The 15,035-nt window shown below is 42.1% G+C and overlaps 1 protein-coding gene across 1 annotated transcript in view; it reads left to right on the forward strand.

Moving 5' to 3' along the window:
- The window catches only part of FMN2 (formin 2), a 372,598-nt gene that overhangs the window by 186,833 nt on the left and 170,730 nt on the right, over positions 1-15,035 (forward strand).

Genomic DNA, 15,035 nt, shown 5'->3' on the forward strand with positions numbered 1-15,035 from the left:
AACGCAATAACTAATAGTTTTCCTTGGTCCGGCCATGACCCTGAGCAGTGGGCGGTCATTGCTGGACTCTAGAGAATGGGCAGTGTGGTGGCAGAACAGCAGATAGGAGGAGGAAATTTCCTCCAACAGTGGCCTCACCACTCACCAGACAGTACCGAAGTTTAATTAAGGCTCGGAAGTCTGAGTGGGTGAGTTAGAGCAGAGGCAGCTCCGACTTAATGTTTGAAAAGTTTCTGTTTTACTTAGAAGCAAGTTTTGTTTGTTCAAAGACCATCAGAGACATCAGAATATTTGGAACTCCTCCCGGTATTTAACTGATCTCTCTCTCATTCCTGGCAACGAAACGTTACGCTAATCCTCTGCCACAAATATATACATCAAAAGAGAAGAAAGAAAAACCTTCATTAATTGAACAAATGACAAAATATGACTCAACACACACATAAACTAGTGCGTCACATTTTCGTATGTATTAACTACATGTTGAGCTAAGTAAACCACAGAATTATTATTAGGGGAACATATGTCTTGTATATTTTAGATTTTTCATATTTTTAAGTTTTTGGCAAAATAGTCATGAGACAGAAGTTGTTAGTCAAGTCATGTCTGTGGTACAATGAAAGGAATTACCATAACATGTCACGTCTTGGCATGAAGCTCTCATATTCTCAGTCATAGATTATAAAGTTCACAACTAAATTTTCTTCATTCTTTGATAAATTTTTCATTTTCAGTGACTAAACTTCTTGATTCCTTTCCCTACCTCAACATGTCTGCCCGTATATAACTGCTAATACGTAATATACTGAGGAAGCCGTGTAAGTGCACATTGAAGTAAAAATTTTTTTTAAGATTTATTTATTTGACAGAGAGTGATGTCACAATTAGGCAGAGAGGCAGGCAGAGAGAGAGAGGAGGAAGCAGGCTCCCCACTGAGCATAGAGCCTGATGTGGGGCTCGATCCCAGGACCCTGGGATCGTGACTTGAGCCAAAGACAGAGGCCCAACCCACTGAGCCACCCAGGCACCCCTGAAGTAAAATATTTTAAAAAATATATTTTTTTAAAACCACATTTATAATCTTTGTGTTTCCAAATTCAAGCTTTCTTTTCAGGGTTTCTTTTGAAGGCAGACGTATTTGAGGAATTATGCCCCCAAAAGTATGATGAATATTATCTGTGTGGAAGTGATTTTAGCGTAAGGCATTTTAAACTTCTGATAGATTGTGTAATGTTGGAGCCATGTGTATGCGTGCACTCAAATAAAATTTAACAGTGTCCCCCTTTTACAGCCTGTGTTAGAAAACGGTGGCAAATGTGACCAGAGTTAGGGTCCTATTTCCAGGGAGACTTACTAAACTCTATTTCAGAAGAGCATAAATGTTTACCTAAGCAAGAAGGTGAAGTACGTTATGCCCAATAAAGGACATTTTGCGGTGTGGGTTTACGGAAAACATTCAACAGACAGTGATCTTTTAGACAAAGTACAGTGTGTTGTTTGAAACTCTTCGCTCATCTGTACACTATGCTTAAAATAAACACTCTCTGGGAATATGCCAGTGTTCCCCCCACCTTTTTTATTCCACACCCTAGATTTTGTCACCTGCCAAAGTCAAATAAATCTTATCTAAACAATTGAGATAAGCCTTGAGTTGTACCCAGTACGGTCAAATCAACAAACCTCTTCAAAACCAGAAATGAAATACAATACCACTAGGTTAAACAGTCTACAATGGCAATCATGTTTGCATTTAAAGATTTTATTCCAAAAGGATTACAGGCTCGGTATCCGTTTTTTTTCCCGCTTGCCCAGACAAGAAGGCGACATACTCAGTCAAACAAAATGCATTTGTTCTCTAACAATGTAACTTGTGCAGCTCTTATAAACAAGGCCCATAGGTGTACGAAGCCTCTGACTTAATCAGTAACTTATGTCATTATCCTGGTATAAGCAAGCCTGCCTGAGAGGCACCCGTGGCGGATGGAGTATCAGAGTTATTTTTTTTTCCAGCAAGAAAGCCTTCCTTGGGGCGCCTGGGTGGCTCAGTGGGTTAAAGCCTCTGCCTTCGGCTCAGGTCATGATCCCAGGTCCTGGGATCGAGCCCCGAGTCGGGCTCTCTGCTCAGCGGGGAGCCTGCTTCCCCCTCTCTCTCTGCCTGCCTCTCAGCCTACTGTCAAATAGATAAATAAAATCTTAAAAAAAAAAAAAAAAAAAGCAAGCAAGCAAGAAAGACTTTCTTTAGCCCAAGTACAAAAATGTGTAGAATTCTGGCATTTTATTTGTGCCTTACAAAAAATCCCCACCAGGTTAAACAGCCTGAAAAGAGAAGATAGTATAAATGGATAGGATTTCTAATTAATAGGCTGTTACAAAAATGCAACTTTCTTCCCTTCTAGGGCGTCCATCATTTTCATTGCTAATAGTACGGTCACTCTTGGAGGGCAGGAAGTGAGTCTCATGTCCCCAGGACCAAGGAGAGGACCTGGCCTAGAGTTAGAACTCGATGAATCTTTATCCAGTGAAGGAGTCAATGATGGTTTCAAGAAGATACCGTTTACTTTGCAGATGAATACAAACATTTTGTAATTCCTTCATCACTTTTTGATATTTAAAAGCTTGCTTCTGAAGTGAATGCATTTTGACTTAGGGTTAAATGGTTCCCTTTCAGTGTTACTCTGCTTAATTGGCCTTTTGTTTATGTGTAACAAGTAGTAAACAGATGTTACTGTGTCACACAGCATCATTCAGTGTCACATAGTGTTGACTTCTGTGTACTTCCTGACCGTAGGGGAATGAGGCCGCTGCTCGCTGGTTTGAAAAGAACTCACTGCCCCGCTCCGCTTTAAGCACATCTTCACCTACTAGAATTCAACCTCCAGCACATCTGAGAATTAGCCCAACTGCATAGAGAATTGGGATGTGGATGTACTGCTTTTCTTGTATTTATTTACTTATTTTATTTTTTAAAAAGATTTTATTTTTACTTATTTAACAGAGAGTGAGAGAGATCACAAGGAGGCAGAGAGGCAGGCAGAGGGGCAGAGGAGCCGACTCCCTGCTGAGTAGAGAGCCCGATGCGGGGCTCGATCCCAGGACCCTGAGATCATGACCCTCATGAGCTTAGTCAGAGAGGCTTAACCCACTGAGTCACCCAGGTGCCCAGAAGACCCAAACAACAGTATAAAATATATTTGTCTTCCTCATTTATACGGTTTTGTAAGAGCAATTATTTCTACACATGTGTATACAATATTGAGACATTTAGAGAGAAATAAGAACCTTCCATTTTTGAGTGTCGCCTATGGCAAGGACTGTCTGGCACACAGGAGAGGAATTACCTCTAATCCTGCCAATAACCATCCGAGGCAGCTAGTAGCACCTTATGTACCCAGTTCACATGTGAATAAACTGAGACCCCAATTCCTTGTCACATCTCTCCCAAGAGATGCACACTAGCTAGTCACAGATCCATGTTTTTGGTCCCGGTTTGTGTGAAACCAAAGCACTGAGCTTTAAGGTTCAAGTACTTTGGGGGGAAAAAAAACCCCAAAGCTTTTGAATTATTATTTGAGTAAATTAAAGCCTCTTAATAAATATGTTAATATATAAATCAGTGTCTAGCATGGAAGGAGCAATAATGAAATTTAGCAGTCTTACAAGGAATGGGATGCCACTATTTTAGTTTGGAATCTTTGAAAGAAGGCTCTTGCTATCTTTGCCATTAAATTTATTATGGTCTTTAGATAATCCAGAATTACTTGCAATATTATTCAAGAACTTGTGTGTTTCCCATGTATGTTAAAAATGCGCAGCAGCATGTCTTCTGGCACATTGCCCACAGTATGGGCATGCCTGGGTGTACGTGTCTGACAAGCCCACGTGCTCAAGCAAGTTTGGTGGTAGGATGTGTAAACATTTCAAATGTACTGTTTCCTTTTACCTTATTAAGTGTGAAATTCAGGTGACTCTGGTACCAAGTGGTTTCCTCTCTGAGAAATGTTAGTTTTTTAACTTGTTAGATGTGTTTGGTTAAATTAAGCCAAGCAAAACCCAAACACAATCTTTAGAATTGCTTGACTGCCTCGTTAGGAATTTTTGGTTAAATAATCATTTTGACAGTTTTTTTTTTTTTTTTTAAGTAAGTCCCCAGGTGTGCGGATTTTCACTTGAGGATTAACCCATCACTCTTTCCTTCTAAAGGATTCTTAATTCCATTGTCATCAGGTTGCACAGCGACATGCTGTCACCAAAGGTTTCTATGCTTTACTGAATTTCAAATAAAAACTCAAGGACAACGATGCGAGGCATTTTCTACCTAAACTGTTTTTCTCCACCTCTTGTTTAACTTTTTCTATTTTCCCGGCAGGACGAATAAAGACAATACTAGAAATTCCTGTTTGCATAAAAACTGGCCATTTGCATCTGTCACAGACTGTAGACATGAAGGAGGAAGGGGACGCTTCTTCCTCTGGAAAGATCTTTGACATCTTTATGACCCTTTATGTGGTTGGTTATGATTGTAGTATTGTTGGCAGCAGATACCACGGCCCATGCCTATATTTGGCTTTTGATTTCTCAGGTGTTGCTGCCTTCGTGGGTTGATGGGACCAAAGCCAGAAATGTATGGTTGGTAGTTACGACTTCTTAAGGTCAGCTGTGACGACTTCTCTCTGAAGGCTCAGTGATGACTTTGTTTTTCACACTGTAAGCTTTTTAAATTTTCTACTCTATTAGGGACACTCTGGTGTGAGTTGTAGCTAAGGCAATAGCCTTGCTCTTGGGCTATTTGAAATCTCCTTGGAGGCAAAGGGGTCATAATTCTCTATGAAAGAGAACACCTGAAAGGTATCAGGTGATTTGTATATATGTTCAAGGGTTCAAACAAGAGGTCCGGGATGTCATTACGAACCATGGGTCTGAGGGAATGTTTCAGAGATAACTGAGGCTGTAGCTTGAAACCGCTGTTTGGTTAGAGGTAGTGCTTTGTCCACATCGCTCACACTTTCCAGCTTCCCCTCCATGGGGAGCTGTGGCAACTGTGTTTCCACATGAGGAACAGGACTTTAAAGACCATAAAAACTTTTTTGTCCCTAACCTTTTGTTCAACTTTCTGAATCAGGATCAGACGATCTCGATTTCATTTAAGGCATTATTTACTCAGATGTCCCCTTCACGGCTGAAAACAACTTCTACTCAGTGGAAATATATTTAGTACTTTTGCCATATTATCAAGTGGCTAATTGTCAAGAATTTAAGCATATTTCAGAGGTCTTTGTTACTACCCTCTAACTAATTGGCTGACATCACTCCCTATAATAGTCTAAAATGAGCCAAACACTTAAGCTTGGGGTGGGGGGGACTAAGTTATAAACAAACATCATGAGTGGCTTCCCCGCCCCCACCTGTCTCTGTGTCCTTCATTTTATTTCCTAATACGTCAGAGTTTTGGGGATTCTGCTCTTAGTTCTCTTTAATTCCACCAGGATCTAGATCCTCTGTTTAAAAATCTCTCTCTTTTCCTCAGCGGTCCTGTGTGTGTTACTGACTCTGGCACTTCTTTGTTCACCCCTGTGTGCGTTCCTCAACATATTGTCACTTTTGCAAAACCTCGAGACAACCACAAATTTAGCTGGGTCAGAAGAGGGAAATAGTTCCATTATGAGGCAAAAGCTTGTAAGAGAAAATAAGCTGAAACAAGTTTCTAGCCCATGGTCTCTCTTCTAGCTTCAGAGACCCCAGAGTTTTAAGACCACTTTTGGGGACGAGACAATACCATGAATGAATTTTGTGACTGCAGAGATCAGTGGGGCGGGGCGTCCGGCCGTGCCGGAGTATGACCCGGGAGCTGTGTGTGTGGCAGAATGTGGTCAAAAGGGAGTGTGTGGGATCTCTTCTCAGGAACTGGACAAAATTAATTTTTTCCCCTAGCACTCCTCTGTTATTGGGATATTGGCCTTCCCAAATTGGTTTATTGTTCCTAACGTTTCCTCCTCTTTTGCACATCCTCTTGGGCAGTGCTCTCGTATTTATTTGCCATACCTTGTATTGAATTTTTCTCTTTACGGGACCGTGTATTTAAGTGTGAAAAATCATTGTCTGTTTCCGGTTCGGAGGGTGTGGCTGTAATCCAGGCGACAATTGGGGGTGTCTGCGAACGGGGTGGTAAGAATGACAGTGAAGTCATATTCTGCATGTGCTTGGAAGGTAAAACCAGGAGGATTCGTGAGGTGCTGGCTGTGGAAAGCGAGCAGAAGAAAGGGGTTAAAGATGGCCCGTCTGCCCGATGGAGTCCCCGTCCTTTGGGACAGGGGAGAGTGTGAGCAGAGTGGGTCACCTCCAGAGTTGCAGGTGAGCGAGCTGAGAAGGCTGTCGGCTCCATAAACCAGAGGTTCAGGAAGGAGGTTGGAGGTTACAAGGGAAAATGTTTCGAATCCAGCGAGAGACTGGAGGAGATCGCCAAGGTTGGAGAGTAGAGAGCGGCGAGAAGAGGTAGAGAGATCGAGCCGGAGGATCCTTCAGTAGTAAGAGGGGGGAGAGAAGGAGCCGGCGAAGGAGAATGGAGAGTGGGGGGCGTTGCCAGCAGGAGGAGGACGACCATGTGGGATCCTGGGAGCCAAGGTAAGCTTGCATATCTGGAGGAGGGAATTATTCACTATGTCCAGGATGGAGAAATGTGCATTTGGGTTTCACAGGATTGAGCTTCCTGGCGACTCAGTAATCAGAGTGAAAGTGTAGCAGGGCGGGGTTAAGATAAGAACAGAGAAGACTGTGGGGACCGTGGGTATTGGCATAGGAAGACATGGAGGGTGTGTGTGGGTCTGTGTGTGTGTGTGTGTGTGTGTTCCTCCCCTGTGTTCTGATCTCTAGCATCTGTGTTCAGGCATTCTGTAGAAGATTTGATCTTTGTTCTGGCTTAAAAGTGGGAGAGCTGAAAGCTGGTTAGCAGCTGTGAGCCTTCTAATACAGCCTTTTGATTTGGAGTGCAGTGTGTTGTTCTTAACTGGGTACATTATTTGTCGGGGAACCACCAGGGTCTTTTTGTTCTTTCCTCTTGGGGTGGTGAGATTCCCCAGAAACTTCCAGTTTCTGGCCTGGGAGAGGAACGGTGTGTCTGGCAGTTTTCGGGGCGGCAGACTGAGCATGAGAGCCGTCTGGGGGTGGGGGTAGGGGGTGGGGAAGGAGAGTTTCATCTTCAACGTCTCAGAACTGCACGTGGGTCCCATGTTTTCCGTGTAGTGCTCTGGCCGACAATTATGCTTGTCCCTCTGCCCAGACACTTTGTTTTAATTTCTCAAGAAAATAAACTTGACCCACTTGGGGAGGGCGTTTTCAGAATGGAGCTGTAACCGATGAGCAGAAACCATTCACCCCAAACCCCTGTTTTCTGGGGCTCCCCTGTTTACCCTTGGCTGGACAGCTGTCCCGTGCTGCGGGTTCCTTGGCCTTCTGAGCTGGTTTTCAGCATTCCCCTGGGCAGCTGGCGGTCGCTTCTTTCGCAGGTCTGCTAAATTAGGTACAACTGTTGCTGTCACCGCCTCTTCTCATCATCCTTATGAATTCATGTTTTGAAAAAGTCTCTTTACTGCGGTTGGAGTGGAGCTTCAGGTGAGAGCAGAACTGGATTCACGTTTTTCCTCTGCCCCCCGAGGCAGAGATGCTTCCAGCAAACATCTACATCACAGTTCAAAGAAAACGAAGCCATTTGAAAATGCGATTAGGATTTATACTATTATTTGTTTGCTTTCAAACTGTTACTGCTAGGATCTTTTCCACTTGACGATTGTGTTATTTGTCTGCCCTTTGCACAAGTTCCGCCAGGTGCTTACATGACCGTATAGTTATAAGTTAACGTCTTACCACTTCACCAAACTGTGATACAGGAGCCCAACTCTCCAGATCCCCAAAGTGGTTTTCAGAGCGTTTACAAGAGACAATGCATATTGTCAGATCAAGTGCATAGCAACTACATCCCCCCAACCCTGCAGAAAGGTGAAATCTTTAATTTCATGGAAGTGTACAGTGAGACAAATTTTCCTCACATGCTTCCTTATCCCTGGATTTTATAGTATAATGAAAAGTCACTTGCAATTCCTTAAAGAGATCTTCTAGAAAATTTTGGTTCCCTGTGGCTAGGAGATGATGACAAGATTAGAACTATTTTATTTTTTTTTAAGATTTTATTTATTTATTTGACAGAGATGGGGGAAACAGGCTCCCCCCTGAGCAGAGAACACAATGAGGGGCTCAATTCCAGGACCCCGGGATCATGACCTGAGCTGAAGGCAGAGGCTTTAACCCACTGAGCCAACCAGGCGCCCCCCGCCCCGCACTTTTTTAAAAAGATTTTATTTTTTAAGAACGGTTTTAAATGAGAGATGCTTCTGATCGCTGCTGCTTGAGATGAGTTTCTACTTGAACAAAGGTCCTTGTTTTGCTTCTCAGCAGCTTGCAGAGCTGACTTCTCAGCTTTTCCTGTGGCTTCTGAATTTCCAAATGGGGTGGAGATGGTTTCTCTAAGCCCTCACACTCTTTCTTACTATGTCAGTGAGAAGAGGGCATGAACTGTAAGTACAGACCGACTGGCACTTACTCTGTGTTTGAGCTTCTGCTGACTCTGCTTCCTTCCCACATACCTTATCCAAAAATCAGCGTTGATGGTTTCCCTGTGGGTGAGACGTGTTTAGTCTCCCGTGTTCCTATGGGTCCAAGTGAAACTGTCCTTTTTTTTCTTTTTGCTGAGAATGTTTTCAACCTAGCTGGTGTAAGATCTCTCAAAATACTGATTTGGAGAGATACTGGGCAAGCATTTTTCGTATAGGAATTTAAGGGGGCTGTCATAACAATAAACACCACCAGTGTTTTCTGAGTGTTTACCTCATGCATACGCACTATGGCTCTGCTTCGAGGTGTTTGCCTTAAATAACCCCCTGCAAGTATCCTATAGGTCTTTTATTAGGCCCATTTCGCAGATTCTAAACAAATGGAGACTCCCTGTGTTACCCAGACGGAGCCAGCTTGACCCAGAGCCCCACGTGTCCCACTGCTTCCCAGCGCTGTGTGTCCAATGATGATAGGACATTGCATGGTGCTATCTTTGCGTTTTATGTTTCTGCACTATAAGGTCATCTAGCATAAAGCTGTTTCCTTATGAACGGGCAATCAGGCTGAGCTCAAGGAATATTTAGCTTGTCCAGTCAAGTTAAAGGTACAGTTAATTTTCGGGAATTACTGTTTCAACCTGTTGACATTCAACAAAGATTTTTTTCCTAAGCCTCTTGTCTACTGGGTTCTTCGATATATGGTGAAGGACACAACCATGAATTAGGCTTGCACATGTGGTTGTACAGTGTTCTGTCGTGTCTCCGTATGTCTGAAGATCGTGCCTCAGATGAATGCAGTCGCACAGGGCCTCGGAGCCTTTGCCGATGCGGATTGATAGGCTGTGCCTGGGGTCACCTCTCCTGACGCGTGCGCTGCTCCTTTCTGGCAAATCATGACACCACACCATTTCTTCTGTGCCTTCAGAACCTGAGAGAAAAACAGAAACTTGGATAAAATTAGTACATGGTAGAGGATAATAGAGAGCCACAAGTTAAGACTGAGCAACAAAGAGCCATACTTAGCCACTGGTGTGGTGGCAGCCTCTCAGATGGCCTCCACGGATCTGGTGTGAATGCTCTGGTGTGTGGACTGGACTTGGAGACTCAAGATGAATTCTTGGAGATGATGGGATGTCACTGCTAAGATTAGGTCAGGAAGAGAAGGGGGCCTTATCTTGCATGCCCGGTGGGGCTCCTCTGAAGGAAGCCTGCTGTCCACCGTAAGCTTCCCTGTGGAGAGACATTTCTTTCAAGAAACTGAGGCTCAGGTTCAGCCAACAGCCAGTGAGGAGCTGAAGGCTTCAGTCTGAGGAACCCGGTCCTGCCAGCAACCACGTGAGGTTGGGAATGGATCCCCTGGCAGAGCCTTCATAGTAGAAGGTCTCAGCCTTGGCCAACTCCATGATTAAAGTCTTAAGAGAGACCTTGGGGGAAAGGCACTGAGCTAAGCCGCACCTGGATTTCGGACCCGCAGATAATGTTTGTTGATAATATGATAATTTATTTTAAGCCCTAAGCTTTAGTGTAATTTGCCATGCAGAAATGGATAACTAATATTCTTGGTAATAAACACCATGAGGTTTTCTACTTTTGGGGGGTCTCTACCCTCACTTCAGCAGGTCATGTGAGAAGGAGGGATTAAGGCAAGAAACCACGGGGACTGAAGTAAGTGTTCAGGGCTGATGGAGGGAAGGAGCCATCAAAAGCTGCCTCAGGGCTGTCTCCCCCTAGAGAACAGCTTCAACAAAACAAAACAAGAGTGGAGTAAGTGAAGCACTAACAGTGTTCTGTGGCTTAAAACAGTGCATCCTGTAAGAGTAATTATATCCTACTGAATGACACCTGTAACGCGAACTGTGTCCTCTGGCTACTCAAAATATACGAAACATTTCTGAATTTGGCTAACAGTATTTTGCGAACTTTTGTTTTGCCTGAGTTTCCTCTAACTCAACCTCTTAAAATATGGTCCTTTCCCTTTCATACCCTTTTTTTGATCAGAAGGGCAAGGACTGGATTCTTGTTACGCAGGAATTCAGACAGACGGGTTGCACTCTAGTCTGTGTGTGATCTAAAGTCGTGGTGAGTTAGAATCAGCACCATGTCCCACATTGCTGGTGTCGAAGAGGGCAGTGTTAACAGCAGAGAGGGAGTGTGCAGGGAATGTGATACAGGCCTGTAACTCTCACCTGTTTGTGTACTGGTGTGTACAATGTCATGTGTGGAGCATACAATCATTTCCCATCTCAGATCTAGAATTCTCTTTACGTAATGCAATATCTTAAAATCAAAAGGAGATCCTTTTTTTTTTTTTTCTGTTAGCAGAGTTCATTTTGATACATTTTCCGTAGCTTAGGTTACATTGATCATTTGCGTTCTAAAATAGACTTTCACTCTTCACTCTGTAACATTGTGGTTTAACGAGAAATGTGCTGGGAATCAGCAAGTGTGTGCCAGCGGAGTTCATGAATTAAAGAACTATTTATGCTCTTAACTTCTGATTATTGAAAGCAAATGTTTAATCCTGAACCTAATTTTAATCTAACACATTGCCAGCCCTGTCTCCAGTTTCTAACCAGTGTGTTCACAGATAATACATGTTTTGAAATTAATTACATGAATTATTCCAAGGCTTCTTGAATTATCCTTCTTACTCTAAAGTTGCTTATTTTCTCCACATGATGAACATATGCTACAGACAAAAGTCATCATCCCACTTGATAAAAGTCTCAGAGAAGCTTAGATCAACCGTACACAGCCTGTTGGTAGAAAAACCAGAAAGGGTATCATGTTCTTTTACTTAATTATCACATCCTTGGCATTTTATAAAAGTTTAAGCTTAAAAATAAAACAAAAATGCTATCCATTTTGGTCTGGAGTGATTATTAACACACGGTCCTTTATAGGTTGTTTAAAGAGAGTGGTAAAAACCTCCATATGTTCTAATCCTGAAAAGTCTGTGTACTTTACAAATAAATTAATGATCTCTTAACATGCAAAAGAGAATTTCCACTCAACATCTTCTTAGTCCTTACACTCTTCTACATAAAAATAGAACAGGTGTTTCTTGGCTAAATTCAAAGTAACAAATTCATGTATATCTTATGGGGAAACCATGAAAACTGCTTGGTAGACCTGTCGGGGAATGTCTGGGTAGGAAGTGTGAGGAGTCCCAGGCGATGATGGCTGCTCCCAAAATTCTTACAGCAGAGAGGAAGAAATGAGTGTGAAGTAGTTGGTCTCTTATCTGAAGTATAATCCCATTAGCACCCAGTTGAATGTTAGGGAAAAAAGTAATCTGAAAGTTTTATCACTGAGTATCCTCCCAAATTTGGGGTTTATTTGTGTTCTGAAATCTGCGTCTTATGCCTAACGGTTTAAATGCCAAGTAAAGGAGACAAGAGTATGATCAACAATACCCTGTAGTCGTAAGCCAGGTTGCCATTCAGTTGTGGTAGTTCATCGTTTAGGTGAGAGCACACCCCTTCGTAGATACAGGTGGAATTTTTCTGTTTGGTTTATGAGGGCACAAAACACAAATTGGACCCCCCCAAAAAAAATAAAGAAAAGAAAGAAAGAAACTTTAACCTCGAGTTAGATAATAAAGCATCTTAGAGCCAGAAGGGTTGAACTGTTGTGAAAACTTGAAGAGGGAAATATCATTAACCAACCACATGCTAGATCCGTTTACTTGCTCCTGCCTTTGGTCCCTACGAAACCCAAAATCTTGCCAGTATTTTCTTTGATTTCCTTTTCCCCTCACCTCGTCCCCCTAAAGAAACTAGAACTTGTCAAGTAACTTACTTGAAGTGATGTGGCTGCGAAGAAAAATGGAAACCCAGTTAAGTTCGATTCCATGTTCTGTGTTCCTTCTCCATCAGTAAACCATCCCCTAAAAATAGTATTGCCTTATGCCCACAATAGCCAAACTATGGAAAGAACCTAGATGTCCATCAACAGATGAATGGATAAAGAAGATGTGGTAGATATACACAATGCAATACTACGCAGCCATCAAAAGAAATGAAATCTTGCCATTTGCAATGACATAGATGGAACTAGAGGGTATCATGCTTAGCAAAATAAGTCAGTTGGAGAAAAACAACTATCATATGATCTCCCTGATATGAGGAAGTGGAGATGCAATGTGGGGGGTGGGGAAAAGAATAAATGAAACAAGATGGGATCGGGAGGGAGACAAACCATAAGAGACTTTTATTAATCTCACAAAACAAACTGAGGGTTGCTTGGGGGGGGGGTCGAGAGAGGGGGCATTGGGTTATGGACATTGGGGCGGGTATGTGCTATGGTGAGTGCTGTGAAGTGTGTAAACCTGGTGATTCACAGACCTGTACCCCTGGGGCTAATAATACATTATATGTTTACAAACAAAAAATTATTAATAAAAAAATAAAAATAAAAAATAGTATTGCCTTTTGGGGGAAAAGAGAAATTATCACCTTGAAATAATCTCTAGAAATGGTATTTATTTTCCTTTGGGGCACCTGGGTGGCTCAGTTGTTAAGCATTTGCCTTTGGGTCGGGTCATGATCCCAGGGTCCTGGGATTGAGCCCCCTATCAGGCTCCCCGCTCAGTGGGGAGCCTGCTTCTCCCTCTCCCACTCCCCCTGCTTGTGTTCCCTTTCTCACTGTGTCTCTCTCTGCCAAATAAATAAATAAAATCGTAAAAAACAAAACATTTTTCTTTCAAAGAAGGTTGAAACTTGGCACATGGACTCCAGGAATTTGTGAGGTGCTTTTTCCTTGAATCTTTTGCCACCTTTAAAAAATGTATGTGTATTTCTATTTCTATTTCTGTGAATTCCTTAGCATGGCCATACCTAGACATCGGATTGGAGCGGTCTCTGTACATTCAGTCGTCCGCAGGCTTTCAAGGCTGACTCATTAGGAACATCCACATCTAATTAGTTCCCGTTTCAAGTCAGTGTTTTCTGAGTAACGGTTAACCGGGTGGTAAGCTCGCAGAGTCCCTGAATGACAAGGCACTTGACATATTATTGCGTATCTGAGTGAATGCATCGTTTTATTTCCTTGATTTTAGAATTTTATCAGTTGAAATATATAGATTTTAAGGGAGGGAGCACTAGAAGACACCACTAAATATTTAGTAAGATAGGAATTTTAGTCTAAGTCTCGATCTTTGAAATGCTAAAACGTGCTTTTCAAATTGAGTGCATACAGCACCTCAGTAACTTTGACCGTTCCCAGAAGACTTCTTTGGCCTTGATTTCCCGTCGAGAACGCCTCTCATTCCATCCATTCACCCGCCAGTATCTAGTCTTTTCTAATTTCCAGCTACTCAAGCGTGACTATATTGTTCTCTCGAAACTGCGATTCCCATCAAATCGTGTTAGCGTCTCTCAAGTGTAAAGCCACGTGGGAGAAAATTGTGTGGAAAAATAGTAACACTATTTCTTTCCAAGGAGATTTCCGTGTGGATGACTAAAAAGTGAGGTTTCATGGATTAGGAACTTTTGAGGTCTTGCTTAGGACCGTATACCTGCGATTAGGACCATGTGGCATTTATTAAGATGTTCTTTAGTTTCTGACATTGTGTGAGATAAACAGATGAGAAACCGCAGTATACGCACAAAGTTGCAGGTGGGGAGCACCTATAGGAATAACGTGTTTTTAAAACGGTGGATAACATCAGAGGACAATTGTATCTTTTATAAAGAGTTTTGACTTGAGGATAAATGATTTTTTTGTGTCTTTACCTTGTTCCGAGAATGAAATCTTACACTAAGTTGACGACTTGCATTTCTTTCTTTCTTTTCCCATCAATCTTTTGCTGTATTGCTGGAGGAATGTAGAAATACTGGATTATTATCTAATGAATTCCAAAGACAGAGATCTTTGGGCTCACTGCAAGATTTTCTTTAAGGCCTAGACAATGTACAAATCCAAAGGGGTAATTCCACACATGAATTTGCTGTCTTTATTTGGGTTTTATGCATTTTGTTACATAATAGGCATTTTACCTCCAGTGAAAATCCATTTATTAATCCCTTTTAATTAATTTCTGAAATATAGTCAGAAGTTAGTTGGGTTGGTTTTTCGCTTGGAGTCATTAAACAGATTGTGGTATGTTTGCCTTATGTGGTCAAGGAGTGAAAACATTTGAATGAAAATCTTCATCAAATTCTTAGATTGATATTTGAGATGTAACTTGTTGGAAATGGGGAAAGTAGTATTAGGGTGGAAGTATCATATTCTACTTACTGTGATATTTGTTGGTGAATCTGGGCTCTGTTCCCAGCTCCAAACCGAAATGCTACATTATGTTGGTTAGATATCTCATCCGTCATATGCTTCAATTTCCCACTTGTCCTATTTAATTCCTTCTTGGTATTTTGCCAGAGTCAACTAGACTATGTCTCATGTACTTAAGGCTTTGAGAGAAAAGACAGTGTGAAA

The sequence above is a fragment of the Mustela putorius genome, unplaced genomic scaffold (genome assembly GCF_011764305.1).
Source record: "Mustela putorius furo isolate JIRA1106 unplaced genomic scaffold, ASM1176430v1.1 tig00000785_pilon_pilon_pilon, whole genome shotgun sequence".
NCBI lineage: Eukaryota > Metazoa > Chordata > Mammalia > Carnivora > Mustelidae > Mustela > Mustela putorius.